Raw genomic sequence first — 11,575 nt, 5'->3', positions numbered from 1 at the left:
GAGCTTTTATGATCAAGGCTAGAGCTGTACCACTTGATACACAGCTCCATTTCCAGCAATATATTTTGTTTGGTTGTTAATTGCAAAGAAGAATCTCAAGGGCTTTCCTACCCAGGCTGGCTTTGAACCGTGATTCTCAAACCTCAGACTATAGAGTAGCCAGGGTTATAGGCATGAGCTACTGGTGCCTGGTTTCTTACATCTATCTCTTGAAATATGTAGTAGAAATAGATTTTCAAAATTGCTTTCTATGTCTAATTTTCATTATTTTCTAGTCTGAAAATTGAATTACTGTAAAATTTGTATTGTCTTGGAAATCATGTAACTTTGATTTTTAACCTGGCACAGGTAAAATGTATTATTACAGTAAATGAATTTCAGACACAGTTAAATAAACATTATAAGCACCTTAGATTTGTAAGTAAATAGAATTAAATATTATTACCCCACACAGCTAATCAACCATTCGTTTTGCATCCAGATGAGATGAATTCAGAGAAGACAAGAACATAATGAATGTGATGAGAAATATATTGCTATAATATACATTATTCCATTAATTATATTAATAATTAATATATGAAGAAAGGTATATAACCGAGGAAGTGATTACAAGGCATAGAAGACAGCATCTTAGTTTCTCTTTCAGCCATTTTCTGCTGTATTCAGGGGACAGATATTGGGTTATGATGGAATAGGGAGAATAAGGGTCAGTGCCTGACAATGTATGCATGGTTAAAACAGCCTAAGTCATAGGCTGGCTCAGAGGTAGCAGAGGTAGTGTGGTAGCCCATTGCCTCAAGACTGGTAAGGTGCGGCCTTGTTACAACAATAGTCATTATTTCCTGGAAGGTATTCTGTGGTCCAACTCTTTCTGAATTCCAAGATAGCTGCAAAGTATTGCAGGAGAGAATGCCTTCTCAGAATCACCTATTAGGCAGTGTCCTGTTCCACTGTGAAAGGAGGTTTACCAAATCATATTTTACACTTAGAATATGGTTTTACTGGACTGTGGGGTAAGTTGATGATTATTTGTTTTGGAACTATTTGTTGACCCACTTTACATTGGAATGAAGCATATCAATCCCTAGATGGGCAAAGTACTTAAAGAAATCTCTCTCCTTATAATTTTTACCTTGAAGTCTATCTAGGCTGGAAAGCTTAATTGTAATGTGTTTTCTCAGAGATCCTGTGATATATCCTCTGTGTTAGGTTTCTTTTGCATTTACAATCACTTATGGCTAACTGCTACCTGTCAATATGACATCTATTTCATAAAAAGCCTGAATCACCATATCTGTGTAAATTATTCAAATTGATTCAATGATCTGCATTCAATCCAAAATACAACCAAGTAAATCTTACAATTCTGTATATAATTACACATGTGTTGCCTTTTACCTGATAGATGAGGGGATTTATTTAGCACACACACTCTCTCTCTTTCTCTCTCTTTTGCTCACTTTATCATCTGTCACCTATCTTCATTATCTGTCTTCATCATCTACCTCTACCATCTATCTGTCTTAATTTATAATACACAAAATAGAAATAATGCAGATAAGTTCTATCTCCAGAATATATATTTTGTGCTACTGTATACTTAGCCTTCCACAGATGCCCTTCAAATCATTGCAGTTTGCCCTGAAGATAAATTCACAGCTTGAACTTTTCATTTAGTTAATTGGTACTTGTGTTTGCCACTGAGTTTTTCTCTTTCAACTGGGTAATGAAACTGGAAATTGCTTCCTCTTAGCAGCTCATTTAGATGAAGACAAACCACAAACATGTCAGTTCTCCATTTAAAAGCACCAAGGATGTAAGCTAGCCCTTGCTATTAGCCTTTGACCTTAGAACAAAAAGTCATGCCTGAGATGGAACTTTAAGAATAAGAAGACGAGGTCAGCAGATACTCTCTTCAAAAAGGCAATATAAAGCTGGACAGATAGTCACCCCTTTCATAATCCTGGAGATCTACCAACAGCATGCAACCTGGTGTAAAATATAATTCATGAAAAATGATTGAATTTCAGGAATGAACAATAAGCATCAGTTTCTACTTGCTTTATTGCTTGGGGCTGCTCCTTCACCCCAACCATTTGGATGGTTCAGAAATTTTACTAGGGTGGAGGCTAGAAAAATCAGAAGTTTCCTTGCTGAACTGTCTCTTGAGGGCGGGGGGGGGGGTATCAGGTGATACCTCAATGTTTCAGTGTTATCACTACAAATATGGTTCTCAGTGCAAGCCACCAGAAAGCAAAAAGTCAATTTTAATTTTAAATTTAAGTTTGATATAAGACTTAGTTCCTTTGGACCTAGCCAAAACAACTTGTTTTCTAGAAACTCTCTCCTGAAGAATACTTTTTTTTTCATAACAATGTAGTATTTCATTTAGGCATTAGTATATTTCATGTAGTTATTAGTATTCCATTTAGGTATTTGTATACTATAATATTTCATTTAGTATTTAACTTAGGTATTAGTATACTATTTCATTTAAGTATAAATATAAGGCTACAACTGTTACTAATCAATTCAGCACAATAATAATACAGGTTTTGAAATACGATTACTTTTGAATCACTTTGATGAGCTAAAGGATTGTTTAATCATGATAAACTTTCACCTGATTTTTTTTTTCAGAAATGAACCTTCACAGAGCTAGAGAGCAGAACCATAGTGTCATATTTGATGAAATAACCCTATCTGTTCTGCTTCAGGGATAAAGTATAATTCCACATATGAAAACAAAATGTTAATGTGGTAGTGATCACGAGTGCCTTTATCACAGCCTTTGGCCCTCAGTAGAACCCACAGTCATGGGACCCACTCAGAGAAATCGAATTGCATTTGTTCTGGTGCTAGTCTAAGTAAGCGAGTACAACATCAGTTGTCATAAACAAGCATACTTAGAGAGTCTTCAAAGTTGATTCAAAGGCCATTGTGCTAGCAAGCATATTTTCTTATTTTACTACATCTCTAGTCTACATTATAAACGTGTATCCTGTGAAGGAGGCAGTGATCATATTGGTTTCCTCCTCCAAGTCCCCACACTTCACTGTAGAGAGAAGGCCAAGCCCACAACCCAGGCCCAAGACACTGTGGAGGGTGGCAGGGGGAGTGGCAACAAGACCACTGGCTTTTGGAAAGGTTGGCCAGCCTTTCCGGAACTAGCAATGCAGATTCCTTGCATGCGGATTTGGCTGGCATGCCATTAACTAGTATGAACCCTCTATCTCCTTTTTTAAATGTGGATCCACGATATCTGGTGCAGCATACAGATACATTTACCTATTGGAACCAATAAAACCCCGGCAGGTTTAGAGCTAGCCTTCTTTCCTGATGGAGGATGCTGCATTCCAGGGGTTGAATTCGGGGCAGTAAGTGGTCTTCGCTAGGATTGAAAGAAACCCACACGACGGCCTGGTCCAAACCAAGACACCGTACAGCTTTTGACTACAGTGTCTAGGCAAGGGGCACTTTGGGCTGATACGTTAGGTTCTCTGGCTTTGCTTTATAGTGCATCTGGTGTTATTATTGTGCAGGTGGCCTTTGAGGGATGGTGCGAGGCAGACTAGCAGGACTAAATCCAGCGTCTATGCACTAATAACAATTGGGAGCACATGGGGCTCCTTGCCACCTCATGAATGAAGGGCACTTCTGCAGTCTTTCAGAACAATTATAAATTAGTCTGGAGTTACTTGCCCTCTTCTACCGGCAACTACTTAGAAAAATTGAGTGATTTGCTGTGATGTAAATCATGGATGGTTGACCAAGACTGGCATACCTTTCCTAAAACGCTTTGGTGTGTAATAAACAAAAAGAGGTGGCATGTATGTAACCAATCGAGAATAATAATTTTAAAATAACTGGAATAAATTAAAAGTAAGCTGAAGAAAATTTCAAATCTGCACAAACTTTTAGGGAATATATTAACAAGGTAGATAAGAAATTATTGTGTAATAATTTGATTTAAATTTAAATTTCATTTATGGAGAAAGAAAGGGTAAGTGAATGCAGCTATAATATGCAATGTACATATGGAATCAGGTACCCTGAGGGGATTGAACTGATAGAGATAGGGGAGAACAATGGAAGGTGTGATGTTGAGCAATATTCATTGTACTCATAAACTGATATGGCTAATTGAAACCCCTTTGTACATCTATTTAAAGAAAATAAAATACAAATTTTCTAACTGGGTGCTCGTTGTTTATGTCTATAATCCTAGCCATTCAGGAGGCTGAGATCAGAGAATAACAGTTCCAAGCTAGAGAGGGCAGGAAAGACTGTAAGACTCTTCTCTCCAATTAACCATCAAAAATAAAACAAAACTGGAAATGGAGCTGTGGCTCAAGTGATAGAGAAGTAGCCTTGAGCACAAAACCTCAGACACAACACTCAGGCTGTGAGTTCAAGCCTCAGGTCCGGAACAATAATTATTCTAATTAATACTATTTATAAAAAGCAGTAAATCATAAAATAACACCTCTTCAGAGTTCTAAACCATGTTCACGTGCATGCTCCCTTTCTAACTCCTTTTCTAGTTATTCAAACAAATAATCTAATGTTGTTAAGAGATTATGCAGACCAAGTTAGAGAATCAGATGGACCTAAAATAGGAAATAACACCTGTGTCCAATATTTAATCACCTGAGCTCTTTAAACTAGAGTTTAATTTGGCTTATAGCAGAAGATACCCTCACAACCTCAAATTGTAAAAAGATTTGATGTGTTTCTGCTGACTTTGAAAGTGGAGGGGGCCATATATCGAGGAATGTGGGAAACCTTTATGAGCTGATACTGGGGCTTCAATCCTGTAATAAATAGAAAAAAGGTAAATTTTGCCCACTCAAAGAATAATTATGGAACTAGATTTTTCTTGGATGCATGGAAGAACTCATTTAGGTGGTGCTTTGATTTTAGTAAAGATATTCTGGGCAGATAACCTAGCCATGCTGAGCTGAACTTTTGAGCTACAGAACAGTGAATTAAGAAATTAGTGCTGTTGTATCTCACATTTGTGAAATTTGTTTATCTGACAATACAAACTAACAGTAGTTAAATGGAAAAAGTAACCATTATTACATTTCACTATTTCAGGGAAACAAATGAATAGTTTCATAATGCTTATTAGTTAAGTATGAAATGTGAATTTTATTCTAGACTTTAAAATACTAATTACAACCAAATGGAGAAATGCAAACACATTTTATATCTTCAGGCAATACATTGGCATTTTGTTCCATTGGGAAATCAATTTTAATGAAATGACCAGCCATTAATCCTTAAATATATACATCTCTGTCAAAGATAAATGTAGAGACTCAAAATTTGGTTATTTGTTCATCAAAGAATGGCTATAATGATCAGAACAAGAAATATTTTCATTGTTGGATCTAAAAATAATTATAATAACTACTGTTGTCATAGATATGACAACATCAATCTTATTAACTACTGCAATTTGACCTTGCCAGGATGTATAACATTGATTATTCATCTGAGATCTAAGTTGGGAATATTGACAAGCATTACTCATGATGATTGATATGAATCATAAAGCTATGTCAGAAAATTTTTAATTAAATCCATAAAGTCTGTTAAATTTTCTGTTTAAATTTGGGGTGATTCATTTGAATCAGTTTATAACTACCGAAGATTTAGGGAAAGAGAACACTAGCGTGAAAAAATTTGGTTTGTATATAACCTAATTGAGTCTTGGTCAAAGCAATGGTTCAATTTCAGCCTAAATAAAGACAACTTCCAGTGATTAAAATTCATTTCTATGACCATGAAGATTTGTTTTCCTAGACTGTTTTTTTTTACAGCAAATAGTTTTGTACCCTTGAATGAGATTTTCATTATTTTTTCTTCTTGTAAAATCATAGCAACACAATTGAAATGTCTGAAGCTATTTCCTGAAGTGTTCAGAAAATTAGTAATTTTTTTTTGGATAAACAACATTGAGAGAGATTCAGAGGGACTGGACAAAAACTTTAGTCACAACACACAACAAAACTCACAGTTAATCAAACATGTTTTTTACTTATACTATAAAGTTTGAGCACCCCCCCAATCACTTTATTTTGAGACAATGCCTTAGTCTGTTAACCCAGTTGGTCTCAAACTTGTGATTGCCCTGTTTCAATGCATATATTTAGAAAGAGAAGCTGTTCACATTCTATATTGCACTAAAATATTTTTATAATTTTTTATTGCAAAATTACTGTACAGAGGGGTTACAGTTACATGAGTAACGTAATGAGTACATTTTCTATTGAGCATTGGTGACTTTGTTTTTCCCCTACCTTCCCCACCTCCCCAACACTTGTGCTTCCCTTCCCCCCAGCCAGTTTGTTTTCAACATAGTGTCTTATACATCTCATTGTTACAATGGGTCAACCTGTATCCCTATTTAAATATTTTGTTTTTTTTCCTTCCCCTCCCTAAATTAGAAAAATGTATATACAAGATGGAGGGCACTGAAATCAAATACAGTGAAAACAGGTGTTATACCATGGGGGAGGAACATACCAAAGAAACAAAAAAAATCACACAGTACATTATAAGTATTTAAAAAAAATAGCAAGAAAGAAAAAAAATTGTGTTTCTATCTTTAGGTTCATTTAGCTTAACATCATCTTATATGGTCATATGTACATAGCTTTTGACATTTTCTGCTTGTCCTAAACTTATACTGGTTACTGCAAAAGAGGGAAACCATAGAACCTGTTTTTCTGGGCCTGGCTTACTTCACTTAATATAATTTTTTCTAAGATTTCCATTTCCTAACAAATGGGGCAATTGGGGCAATGCCATTCTTACTGATGGAGGCATAGAATTCATATATATATATATATATATATATATATATATATATATATATCACATTTTCTTGATCCATTCATCTACTGAGGGGCATCTGCGTTGGTTCCATATCTTAGCTATTGTAAATAATGTTGCGATAAACATAGTTGTGCTGGTAGCTTTAGTATGACCTTGTTCGATGCACTAAAATATTTTAATAGCACAACTCAAGTGATTCTTCTATCCTTAATGTAACATCTTTGACAAGGATTTCAACTTCAAGTCTATCACTGGTGGCTAACATTTGTAATTCTAGCTACTCAGAAGCTCAAGGTCCAGAGGACTTCAGTTCAAAGCGAGTCTAATCTGAAATGTCTGAGAAACTTCATCTCCTCCAAAATCCCACACAAAGCTAAGTTAGAGACTTGACAAACTAGTTTATCTACATAAATAAGCTCATTCTCTCTGGTAACCCATTTATCTTTTCTTTTACATTTGAAGGGCTTATTAAGATTTCCAAAATATATTTGTGAATTAGCACAATGGGAAATAGGATTTTATCAAGGAGAACTAGTATAGGAAAGCTTCATGAAAGGTGCAAAAATAAATACTATTTTGCATTTAACACAGGAGAAAAATCATTTTCAAGGTAACCTTAACAAAATCACATAAAATGGGAGTCAAATACTATAGGAGAAACTTCTCTTATTTGTAATAATTTTACTCACTGACTGGGAGGGAGCCAGAGAAGCTACCTTACAAATTCATCCAGGTTGGGTATAGAGAGATGATCTTCCATTGGGGAAAAATAGAATCAGGTGACTTGATGTAATCTCACTTGAACCACTGGATTATTGTGCTCCTAAATTTATTAACTTTGTAGAATGTCCCTGGCTAAGGTTTATAGTAAATAGAACCCAGGATCTAAGACATTCCTAAAGAATGTCACAAAGGTGTTTCACATTTGAAATATAAAATGGCAAATTTAATGATATAGGCACCTTCTCAAGTTTGAAGAACTCCTTGCATCTCATTTATTCTGGGCTAGTGCTATTTTGACTTTTGCTCTGACTCCTCAGTTCCCCTGGACAAGCTATAGAGCTGAGGGCCCTGTAACATCCTTACTGTGACCGTGAGTATCCATAAGGCCAACTTTATTACAAACCATCCACCTTGTTGATCCAGTACTTATGCAGAATGATGGATAGTATTACTTTTCTTCTTTGTCAATAAAAACCAAATTCATGAATACATTTCTCTCATTTATGCTAATTTTTTACAGTATATTAGGACTCTTTAAGTTTATTTTTTTTTAAATTGTGAAAATACTGTACAGAGGAGTTACAATTACATGGGCAAGATAATGAGTACATTTCTTTTTTTTTTAATATTTTTATTGTGAAAACACTGTACAGAGGGGTTACAATTACATGGGCAAGATAATGAGTACATTTCTTATCAAGCATTGTAGCCTCCTCCTTTGTTTCCCCTTACCATCCCATCCTCCCCCACCACCAAAGTTGTAAAGTTCATTTTCGACATAACGACTTGTATGTCTCACTGTTGCAATGGGTCCACCTGTATCCCTATTCAAACGATTTGTCTTTTCCCTTCCCCTGCACAAATTATAACAACATCAAATACAGTAAAAGCAAGGGTTGTACCGTGGGAGAGGGACATACAAAGCAACAGAGAAATAATCTTATAAATGTGTTAGAAACAATCACATGAAAGAAAAAAAAACATTTGAATACATATCTTAGGGTTAATTTCCCTAACATCAACTTATCTGACCTTTTCTGCTTGACTCAGACATATACTAGATATTGCAAATAAGGGAAACCATGGGACCTATGTTTCTTTGGGCCTGGCTTACTTCACTTAATATAATTTTTTCCAAGTCTTTCCACTTCCTAACAAATGGGACAATGTCATTCTTTCTGATGGAGGCATAGAATTCCATTTTGTATATATACCATATTTTCTTGATCCATTCATCTACTGAGGGGCATCTGGGTTGGTTCCATATCTTAGCTATGGTAAATAAGGCTGCAATAAACATAGTTGTGCTGGTAGCGTTAGTATGGTCTTGTTTGGGAACATTTGGGTAAATGCCGTCTTTTGAGGAACCTCCATACTGCTTTCCAAAGTGGTTGGACAAATTTACACTACCACCAACAATGAAGTAAGGTTCCCTTCTGTCCACATCCCTTCCAGCATCTGTTGTTATTAGAGTTCTTGATTATACCCATTCTAACTGGGGTGAGGTTGTATCTCAATGTTGCATTTCTTTTATGACTAGAGAGGTTGAGCATTTCTTCATGTGTCTATTGGCCATCCTTCTTTCCTCTTCAGAGAAGTTTCTCTTTAATTCTTTATTCCACTTATTTATTGGGCAGTTGCTTCTTTGAAGATTTATTGTTGGGGTATTTAATTTTTTGAGTCCCAGGTATATTTTAGATATGAGACCCTTATCTGTTGTATGGCTAGTGAAGATCCTGTCCCAATCCGTGGGCTTTCTATTGATCTTGCTAGCTATGTCATTTGCCATGCAGAAGCTCTGCAATTTCATGCAATGCCATTTGTCCAACCTTTCTTTGATTTGTTGTGTTTCTGGGTCTCTATTAAGAAAATTTTGGCCTGTGCCAACAAGACCTAGGGTTTCTCCTGATCTATCCTGTAATGTTTTCAGAATGTCTGCTTTGACTCCTAGGTCTTTGATCCATTTGGAGTTGATTCTGGTGCAGGGTGATATATAAGGATCTAGCTTTAGTTTTCTACAAGTAGTTAACCAATTTTGCCAGCACCATTTACTGAAGAGGCTATCTTTCTTCCATTCTATTTTTTAGCTTCCTTATCAAAGATTAGGTGGCTATAGGTCTGTAGGTTCATTTCTGGGTTTTCAATTCTATTCCAATGGTCCTGAGGTCTGTTCTTGTGCCAGTACCAAGCTGTTTTGATTTCTATGGCTTTATAGTAGAGTTTGAAATTTGGTATTGATATTCCTCCAGAAGTGTTCTTTCTGTTGAGGATTGTTTTTGCTATTTGGGGTCTTTTATTGTTCCATATGAATTTTTGGATTGCCTCTTCTATTTCCTTGAAGAATGAGGTTGGAATTTTGATAGATATCGCATTGAATTTGTACGTAGCCTTGGGAAGTATTTTCCCGATGTTGATATTTCCAATCCAGGAGCATGGGAGTTTTTGCCACTTTCTAAGTTCTGTTTTGATTTTCTTTTTCAAGTTTTTAAAGTTTTTATCATAGAGGTCCTTCACTTCTTTGATTAATTCCTAGATATTTTATTTTTTGTGGGGCTATTATGAATGGAGTTGCTTTCGTAATTTCAGCCACACTTTTCTCATTGCTGGCATACAGAAAAGCCATTGATTTTTGAGGGTTAATTTTATACCCTGCTACTTTGCCAAAGTTTTGAATCAGCTTGAGTAATTTGGGAGTGGAGTCTGTGGGATTGTTTAAATACAAGATCATGTCATCTGCAAAGAGGGAGAGTTTTACATCTTCTTTTCCTATTTGGATCCCCTTTATGAAGATTATGTTATGTGATATTAGTAATTAACAATATTGTGAGCTTATATTATAAATTAACAATAATCAAGAATTCACTTGGCTTATGTAGGGTCTTACTTGAAAAGTCTCAAATCCAAATACAATATTTTTAAAAAAAATTTAATATATTGTCAAGGTGATGCACAGAGTGGTTACAGTCATATACATAAGGTAGTAGTACTTTTCTTGTCGAACTTGTTACCCCCTCCCTAATTTTTCTCCCATTTTCCCTCTCTCCCAATCCCTCCACCCCTCAAGTGGTATATCCAAATACAGTATTTCTAGAATTTCTTGATGGCCATTTTGTATATTGTCGCTCTTCTTCTCTTTTTCTTTCTCTGTCTCCATTCCTCCTTCCCTGTCTATTCTGTTACTCTGTCCTTCCCTCCATTTCTGTCTCCTTCCTCTCCTTTTCCTTGTCTCTCTCTCTCTCTCTCTCTCTCTCTCTCTCTCTCTCTCTCTCTCTCTCTCTCTCATACATGCATGCATGCACACACACACAAACACACACACACACACTTTTTGTTCCTGCCTCTCTATGTTTTTGTCTTTCTTTCTCTGAGTTAGGATCTAATTTTATACCCAGGCTGGCTTCAAACTTAATGATTCCCAAACAGCATGCTGGTGACTTACACTTGTAATCCTAGCTACTCAGGAGACTGAGATCCAAGTATGTGGTTCAAACCCAGCCAGGGCAGTTAAACCTGTGAGCCACTTACCTCCAGTTGACCAAAAAACCAGAAGTGTAGCTGTGTCCCAAGTGGTAGATTTCTAGTTTTGAACAAAAACGCTCAAGGATAGTACCCAGGCCCTGAGTTCAAGACTCAGGATGGCACAAAAACAAAACGAATCAAAACAAACTTATGGTCCTTCTACTCCAGTCTCCCAGATACTGGGATGATGAACATGCTTTACCTTCAGTAGTAATGTACTAAGAACTGGAATTGCTTTTTGTGCATGCTCTCTTCTGTCTCATGACTTAAATCATTTCCCAGAAACCTAATCTCTCAATTTAAATGATCATAAAAATTAAACTCAGTTAATTCAATAGCTATGCTGTGAAGGGTTGTATAATATGGTAAGATCTCAAAATAACTGAGTAGATAAAATCTGTGAATCTCAGCTTAAGTGAGATTCACTTGGTACATCTTTTATCATCTAAAAGTTCTTACAAACAAGGGTGCACTTTTATTTAAC

The sequence above is a fragment of the Dipodomys merriami genome, unplaced genomic scaffold (assembly GCF_024711535.1).
Source record: "Dipodomys merriami isolate MVZ:Mamm:240054 unplaced genomic scaffold, mDipMer1.0.p SCAF_1, whole genome shotgun sequence".
Taxonomy (NCBI): Eukaryota; Metazoa; Chordata; class Mammalia; order Rodentia; family Heteromyidae; genus Dipodomys; species Dipodomys merriami.
Note: the sequence above shows the minus strand (reverse complement) of the source record.